This window comes from Vulpes lagopus, chromosome 13 (genome assembly GCF_018345385.1).
Source record: "Vulpes lagopus strain Blue_001 chromosome 13, ASM1834538v1, whole genome shotgun sequence".
Taxonomy (NCBI): domain Eukaryota; kingdom Metazoa; phylum Chordata; class Mammalia; order Carnivora; family Canidae; genus Vulpes; species Vulpes lagopus.
The window spans coordinates 39178475-39187868 of NC_054836.1; the positions used below are offsets into that span (position 1 = coordinate 39178475).

General features: G+C 44.6%; 1 non-coding gene across 1 annotated transcript; it reads right to left on the reverse strand.

Moving 5' to 3' along the window:
* Nucleotides 1–6867: 6867 nt before the first annotated feature.
* LOC121475178 lies at nucleotides 6868–6971 on the reverse strand. Its single transcript, XR_005983647.1, has one exon. It is a non-coding gene; the product is annotated as a U6 spliceosomal RNA (small nuclear RNA).
* Between the last annotated feature and the right edge of the window lie 2423 nt (nucleotides 6972–9394).

Below are 9394 nucleotides of genomic sequence, written 5' to 3' on the forward strand. Positions count from 1 at the left end.
ACACGCAAAGCCATGGAGATGACTGAGGTCATTGAGAGAAGAGTGGCTGGAAGAAGCTCCGAGGATGGATCTCAGGAGATGCATCCAGAGTTCTGGATCAGCAAAGAGGTCAATGGAAGAGGGAAGAATTAGACAGTTGGGAAAAGAAGTAAATTATCGACAGGGATGGAGAAGCATCTGTGAGATGCTGCTAAGAGATAAAGGATGACCAAAGATGCCTTTGGATGAGGTGATAATGAAATTATTGATGAAGTCATGGAAGTTCCAAAAGTGCAGGTTATCGTGAAGGCCTCTGCTACATGTCAGTCATGAATGCTGTGCTATGCCACCCACATTTCCGCCTCTGGACCCAAGGGCTTATTCCCCAGGGAAACTTGTAGGCTGACAGCTCTCTGTTGCCTCGGCTGCTGTCTTATGGAAGTCAATAGAAATAAAAATGATAATTCAAGGAGGAGTTTGACATAAAGAGATCAATATATAAATAGCATTTAACACATGAATGAGAATAGTTTCTTATAAGTAGAAATTTGGAAGTGGAAAGGAGTTAAATCAGAGGACAGTTAGTAGAAATGGGCTTTTCTCCAGAACCCCTAAGCCATCAGACTTGCAAAAATGAAATGGTGCCATTTGCCTTTGGTGAGAATAGAGTGCTGGATTTCGTAACCCGATTGATGGTGCTGTCACCCGTACAACCTGACAATCTCTTTTAATCTCCGCACTCTTGTCACTTTGCTGCCATCTGGAAAGAGGATTAATTTCATTTGTCCCCCAAGGAGATTAATGTATCCTATTGGATTCCAGCACTCGGAGGGATACCACTCTCGAACCCATCAGCACTAATCTGGCTTCAGCAGTTGCTTTGAGACTCCCCTGCCCTCCATCCACCATCAGGAACACAGTCTGCAGGTTAGCTGCATTCTCTTCATAGCTGGAGACATGGACATGGATGGGGCAAAAAAGCCCCTCCTGCTGCTCCCAAGAAGGAAGGACTTTTGAGGATCCTGAGACACTGTTGATGTGATGCCTTGCAAAGTTCTCCATATTGGGCAGTTTTACTAGATTTCTTAGAGCTGAGAGATCTCTCCATAAACCCCGTGGGCCTTCCCATAAGCCAACTGTGTGTGTTTAGAGGGGATGGAAGGAAAGGTTACTCTTCTTATGTTAGAGAATGTTCTTTTGTACAACCAGGTACACTGTCCAACCTCTCAGATGCTGGGAAAGGCAGGGACCACACCTGTTTGCTCACCAGTATACCCCCAAGAACCCAGTGAAGTGCCTAAATACATAGTAGGTGTTGATTGTGGAGTGAATGAAAAACTGGTACAAGGTGGATAACTAACAAAGTAAAGAAAATAACTGGCAAATATAGATTATGAAGACAGCTAAAGACAGTTTGGCTCCGTGTAACTCCTGACTAAATTGGACCCCCCCCCCCCCCCATCCTGTTACCTCAGCATAGATCAGGCCCTTCGTCTCCCTCAGGGATCCAGGTGCCCATGGTAGATACTTACTAAAAGCCCTTTGTTTTTTTTTGTTTTGTTTTGTTTTGTTTTGTTTAAGATTTATTTATTTATTTATTTATTTATTTATTTATTTATTTATGCTAGAGAGAGAGAGAGAGAGAGAGAGGCACAGAGACACAGGAGGAGGGAGAAGCAGACTCCATGCCGGGAGCCCGACATGGGACTCGGTCCCGGGACTCCAGGATCGTGCCCTGGGCCAAAGGCAGGCGCTAAACCACTGAGCCACCCAGGGATCCCCCTAAAAGCCCTTTAGACTGAGTTAAGTTACAATAAAATCCTATGGGTGGGGTCCCAAGTGCCTAGGCTCTTCTAAAAAGGCATTTTTAGTAGTACCAGTACCTCAGAGGAAGAGGAATTATTTGGCACAGAGGGTAAAAGAGCCATAGGAAAAGAGACAGGGGGACATTTCTTAATAATGAGAAGAAAAAACTCCAAAGGGGAAAATTTTAAGAAAATTCGTCAATATTCCATATTAATGGAATTAATATTAATTAATTAATATTCTTTTTAAAGCTTTAGAGTTGGCCTGAGGAAGCTCCATGTGATTTGCTTCTTCAATGAATCGCCACAAGGTAAAAATAATACATTGGCGGTTCTCACCATTCCTAGTACTTATGTGCGTTGTCATTTCATCTCCTCAATGACCACATGCATTAGGTTTACTAGTGTTGCTAATTCCATTTTTCAGATAAGGAAACTGAGATCTAGAGAAGTTAAATGACTTGCCCAAGGTGACACAGCCAGTAAGTGGTGCCACAGCTTTAGAAAGAACGCTCTTGGGATCCCTGGGTGGCGCAGCGGTTTGGCGCCTGCCTTTGGCCCAGGGTGCGATCCTGGAGACCCAGGATCGAATCCCACGTCGGGCTCCGGGTGTATGGAGCCTGCTTCTCCCTCTGCCTGTGTCTCTGCCTCTCTCTCTCTCTCTGTATGACTATCATAAAAAAAAAAAAAAAAAAAAAAAAAAAAAAAAAAAAAGATTGTTTGGGATCCCTGGGTGGCGCAGCAGTTTGGCGCCTGCCTTTGGCCCAGGGCGCGATCCTGGAGACCCGGGATCGAATCCCACATCGGGCTCCCGGTGCATGGAGCCTGCTTCTCCCTCTGCCTGTGTCTCTGCCTCTCTCTCTCTCTCTCTCTGTGACTATCATAAATAAATAAAAATTTAAAAAAAAAAAAAAAAAAAAAAAAGAACGCTCTTGGACAACAACTGCATGACTCATTGAGGCCCCAGTGAACAGTATTTCTAACATCGTGGGCACTTAAAATAAAAGAGAAAATGGACTATGTTTGAGGGCAATGGTTCTTGCCTGTTTTGTTCACAGATAAACCCCAAGAGCCTAGAATAGTGCCTGGCACATCATGGGCATTCAAAAATATTTGTTGTACTTGTGGTTGAACCAAAATGAGATATATCTCATTTTGTGTAGGACTATCTCCTACACAGGTACCACATAACCTTTATGGCATAATTCAAATCTGGCCTGCAGGGCATGGTTTCTTGGAAGAACCCACATTGCTAAGTCTCACTTCCCATTTGCCTTGTATCTTATATTGGAATCATTCTGTGAGATGCTCATGGCCGTTTTATGATGGTTAAGGGATGTCTCCAAAGTCACACAACTCGCGAGAGGAAGAAATAAATAGGACGAGAACAAAAGTCTTCTCGAATGGCCAAGCAATGGTACAGGTGTAGGAGATACTTTCTAAGGGCCACGAACCCAAGTTCAAGAGTTGCTTTGTTAGTTAATCACTCAATGACGTTTTATGTGTATGCTGAGGCAGAACTATCTCCTGGTTAAGAGGCATGGGCTGATGACGTGACTTAGGTACATTTCTTAATGCCTCTGAACCCTAGTTTCCCCGTGTGGAAAACATGGGTACTGTAGTACTTAGCTCTGTCAGCTTCCAGTGAGGACGGAAGCATCACTCCAGATCATCTCAAAGACAGGGCACTTAATATGGAGAATTGCTTACCTGGATGATGGAAGAGCTGAAAAGCCAAATAAGATACTCAGGCAACCCAGAGACCACCTGCATCAGAAAGCTACTACCACAACCAGATGGTGCCAGGGCAGCTATGACACCTCCCCAGAAGCCAGGGCTAGTGGGAGCTGGATCCATGGAGGATCCCAGCTGCTCGCAGAGCCACCACTTGCATCAGAGCAAGAAAGAAGAAATACTTGGGGCACCTGGGTGGCTCAGTTGGTTGAGCATCTGCCTTCAGGTCAGGTCATGATCCTGGGGTCCTGGGATCCAACCTAGGCTCAGGGAGGAGTCAGCTTCTCCCTCTGCCCCTCCCCCAACCCTGCTCTTGCTTGCACTTGTGCACACATGCTCTCTCTCTCTCTCAATTAAGTAAATAAAATATTCTAAATAATAGAGTAAGTTTTAAAAAAGAGAGAAATACTCTCGCCTTCTCCCCCTTTCTGCTCACCAGCCTGTACCACTGTCTCTTCTTGGCTAAATCTAACTAAAAGCCAAGGAACCTGGAAAATGGGGTACAGAGTAGAGCAGCAGCAGGACAGAGATGGATCTGGGAGCAAATAAGCAAGCAACCACCTCAGGACCTCATGGAGCTGCTGCGAGATTAAATGAGGTTCACGTAAAGCGTTTAGCACTATGCCTGTATGTAACAGTGCTTAACGAAAGGTATTGTTGTCATCATATTTAACAGGCCCTGGAGTAGGCATGCGTAATGAACAAGACATAGAGCCTGCCCCCAAGAGCAAGCAGTCTGGACATCGTAGCCCATTTCTCAGCTATGATGTGTTGTGTGGGCCTCTGGAGTGAAATCTTCTAGTGGGCGTCCTCCTGCCGTAGTGGTTCAGGTGACCTACTTCAGAGCATGAATATCTCCCGTTGGGCATCAGTGATTACAGAGAAAAACCCCAATATTGGGCTATAAGTGTTTTCCTCTCCTAGAATAAAAGAGGTCATTAAAAATGCGGAATAATTTTATGTGAGGCACAAATGATGTGTCATTAAAATAGGCATCAGCTCAATCATCCTCCCATAAGACATTGACTTGTGAGTGCACAGTTTACACAGCTGACTGCATGTCTGATTTTCAAGCACTTAATGCGCTCCTATAAAGGAGATGGCTTTACCCTTGGAAGTTTATTTTAATGAAAGGCCTTTCTCAAATAAAACCTGCTCCCCATGATGCTGACATGAAACCTTGGGTGAGGGGTTTCAGCACCCCTTGAACCGAGCAGAGCCCATAGATGTTGCTAATGAGAGGCCAGGAAATCCTGTCTTATCTGTCCCTCTTTGCCCCAAGCCTCTGAATTACACAATATTGTAAACACAAGCTTGAAAAACACATCAGTGTGTTTCACTAAGGTGTAGAAACCACTCCGAAAGTACAAATGCCAAGAACTGCTACTATTCACAGTCAGCAGAGACATAAGATAGAGACTGAGACGGCATCTTGAGCATGGCATTGGGGCCTGGCCATACCAGGGCAGTATCCAATACTCCCTCCCTTCTCGTCCTGTTTCCCTCTACTTGGGGAAAATGGACTATGGGGGAGATTTAGACTCTGCTTTTGAAGTGCTAATGCCACCTTAAATAGCAGGCAGTCTGGAGCATTCTATTAGGTGGAAAGGCACCAGAAGCTATAGTCTGTATCTTCCAGTGTATGACTAAATGAAGTAACCAAGGGCTTTCAACTCATCTTTAAGGAATGTGAATGAAAATAATATCTTTTTTTCTTTTAAAGATTTTATTTATTCATGACAGACAGAGAGAGAGAGAGAGAGACACAGGCAGAGGGAGAAGCAGGCTCTGTGCAGGGAGCCCAATGTGGGACTCGATCCCGGGTCTGCAGGATCACACCCTGGGCCGAAGGCAGTGCTAAACCGCTGGGCCACTGGGGCTGCCCTGAAAATAATATCTTATACAGAGAAATAAAGGGGAAAGATGGGAGTGAATTTCCAAAAACTATGGGTAAAGTTGAGCTGGATTAAAAATCTCATTCCCAGGCAAGGTGAATCACCTTGACAACATGGTGACTCCAAAGTCACCACAGGCTTAAGACAATGAAATGGCTCTGCCTTTCTTGATGTTGATCCAAAACCTTTCAAAAAAGGAGAGTTTCCGGACACAACAAATCTCATTCTGATATTGTTTCCTGGTTCTGTCTTTTTGGTCCCCAGGATAAATGATATCATCGTCCCCATTAGCTTGACATGAGGTACCGCCAACTGGTAATTACGAATGCCTCCCTACCCCCACCCCCACCCCAGCATTCTGCTACATGGAGCTGTCAGTGAGCCTCATCTCCAAATTATAATGGCCCTGTTTGCTTTATTTAGGCTTGGGTGATACAGGATGGATGCCCTTCTAGAAAAGCATGTGCATTTAAGATGGCAGAGCAAGAGTGATTTATTTAGGAAATAACTCCTTAGTCTGTCAAAGGCCTGGCAGATTCTTTCTGGGAAAACTAATTGCAGCCAGTTCCTTCCACTGCTTGAAGATGAACTATCGGCATCTCTGCCAGCTATCATAAGCTACAATCTGCCAACCAGAAGAAGAGAGGAAACCAGATTCCTCATCCTCAACATTTGTACAGGCCTGATAATGCTAAGTTTCTCCTGAGCCAATTACTGAGATCTGAACATCCCCTTTTCAGACATACACCATTTTCCTTTGATCGTTCCAAGATCCCACAACCTTTCTGGACCACCTAAGAGGCACACAAAAATAATGTTTATCCTCCAGCCACGCTGCTGTGCATCGTGGCTCTGCGACGCCCTTGGGCTCTCATAAAGGGTAGAGGTGTGGGCTGTTAATTTGACGGGAAAGGCACGGAAAGAGTCTGTTCTGCATATCAGAGTTCCCAGAGCTTTCCTGTTCTCTGGATGTTCTTTCTACTCTCCCTGTCATGGTTCTTTGTCCCCTGGCCCCCTCCCTGACCACCCTTCAGTAAGTCTGAGAACCACACTCTGCTGTCCACACTCTGCTCCTCTGCTACAGTGGGCAGGAGGTAAGGAAAGGAGCCCAGCGTGGAGCAGTCTCCTTACAAGACCCGGAGTCACCAGAACCTCCCTGGGTTCTCCCTGGAAGAGGCCCAAATTCAATCCCATCTGATCATCTAGACCAGTAGTTATCTCTTTTTTTTTAGGATTTTTATTTTATTTTTATTATTATTTTTTTAGATTTTATTTATTTACTCATGAGGACACACACACACAGAAAGAGAGAAGCAGAGACACAGGCAGAGGGAGACGCAGGCTCCATGCAGGAAGCCCGATGTGGGACGCGATCCTGGGTCTCCAGGATCACACCCTGGACTGAAGGCAGTGCCAAACCGCTGAGCCACCAGGGATGCCCCCCCCTTTTTTTTTTAAATATGGAACGCTTCACGAATTTGCGTGGCATCCTTGCGCAAGGGCCATGCTAATCTCTGTATCATTCCAATTTTAGCAAACGTGATCCCGAAGCAAGCACTAGACCAGTAGTTATCAACAGGGGTGATTTCCCCCCAAGGGACATTTGGCAACGTCTGGAGACACAGACTGGTCATCACACCCAGGGAGTTGGGGCGTGCTACTGGCATCCTGCAGGCCTAGAGAAGCATCGCAGCTCAACACCCGGCTCTGCTGCACAGGACAGGCCCCCTCGACAAAGACTTGTCTGAACCAAAACGTCAGCAGAGCCAAGGTTGAGAAATCCTGATCTAGATGTTAATCAAGGTGTGTAAATAAGAGGATTTAAGCAAGCCCTTCCCTCTTCCAATTGGCACAAAGCCCCGCACGGAAGCTACACCCCATGCTGGAGCCCCGTTTAGGCCTCGCAGTGGCCTGATTCAGCAGATCACACTTTCATAATGTAATGCAATTCTTCCTCATTTTTTTAAATGTTATTTGGGCCCTTTAATATAATTTGGCAAGCTATTATAGTTGTTACAGCTGCTAGTTTTGCCCTCAATACTGATTTCACTTATGACCTCAGCCGGAATAAGATTTAAAGTTTGAGATGATGTAAGTGAATAAGGATTATTAGATTTATTCATATGGCAATTTAAATAAGAAACTGCCTGGCTTAGAATAAGTGGTAAATGAAAAATGCTAGTGATTTATAGACCTGTCCATTTTAAAGATTTATATGATGTGTGGGATGATTAAGTAAGAGACAGGCCTGATTATATGAAATATGTAATTTTTGTAAATGCAATATTGGAAGCAAGCTGCTAAACAGTGCTGCATGGCAACTCTCGGCAAAGCAATTTTTATTCTATGATTATTGTAAACCAGTATGCAGAGTCATGTGCGAATTACCCACAGAGTCCTCTCTCTAATTCTTTATAGTCAGATGGAAGTGTGTTCACAGAAAATGCATCAAACTTCAGCCCTTGAAACGTCAGTCCCATCGGTACCCCAAAAGACAGGGCAGCCTGCTGATTTCGGACCTGACTCAGTGATTGGCCACCTGAGTAATTCTCTTCTGCAAAGGACTCGGCCACACTGTTCCAGTCACAGAAACCGACTTACGACATGGAGATTATCCATTTGTCACATTGCAGTGACATGCTTTGGGGAAAATACTCATGACTCCAAAGTACAGTGAGTCAGAAGGAGAAATGCAAGATGCTGGGATGGATTTCCTTTCCCCGTTGTGAATCCTGTTCTCATCAAAGTAGCACCTGGAGCCTGAAAACTCAGAGGGCTCCAAGGTGATTCACAAGTCTCAGGATGCCTCCTCCTCTGGGGAGCCTCAGGATCCCACAGGGAAAGTTGAGGCCCAGGGCCTCCCTGAGGTTTTGTGCAGAGCTCAAAGTCAGCCAGAGGACTGCCATGGAGGAATGAGCCATGGTTGGATTGTTATCTCCCATGAGTGGGGAAGATGTAAAAGATATTATTAGTATTTAAATTGCTTTGACAGCTGCTCGGTATAAACAAAAAAGACAAAGCAAAACACTTATCTTTGTAGCAGTCATATTTCTTTCACAAATGGAGTGTAGGAGCTTGGATAAATTGTCCAGATTGTCAACTCAGAACTCTAGCTTCTTTATCCATTTCTTAGGATTGGTATTTAGAGGTAGGAAAGGGATAGTTGAAAGGAAAGCCCTGTGTAAAGCAAAGGGCAACATCCAAATGCAAATAAAGAGGCTGAGAAGAGACACCAAGGCCAAATCGGAAACAGAAACCACCTTTGTTCAATAAACATCCGTGAAGGCCCTTAGAGTGACTGAGAGGGGTAACTCAGGAGACTTGGGGGGGTGGGGAGCTCAGGGCTGAGTTTGGGGATTATCTCCATTTTCCAGTGTTCAAACAACAAATTAAGTGCTGAGGATGAGAGTAATTCAGCTGCAGAGGTGGGGGGCGGTTAGCAAAAGAAGAAAACTTCACAGAAGAAGTAACATTTAAACATTCGGCTCCTGCAGCCCATAGAGGAGTTAGACAAACAGAGAAGGGAGACTCCTAGTCCATCCCCATGTTTGTCCACACTGGCTCTGAGATTACTGTCAGAAGGTGAAGGAAATTACCAGCATGCATTTGGTTCAATATCAGAAGCCAGGGACACACATACAGTACACTTTCTGGAAGAGAGTGACACAGTGTTCTGCAGATCTAGAAACTTGCAAAGCTGGCAGGGACCAGAAACTCTTAGATTCCAACCTCATATTGAAATCTAACATTCTTCAGAAAATATGTGGAATTTCCAGTGAATTATAGCAATTTTGCTCACACTGTTCCTTTGCTGATCAAATAGAATTCTTTTCAACTTTTAATGGGGCCATGGATTTTTTAGCAACTAATTCGAATTCTCCAGTATGGTGATTTTAATAAGATAAATATTTTTCTTTCATTTAACAGTAAATGGTTTGCTCCAGAGCCCTGATAAACTGCTTATTATTTCTGAAAAAATCA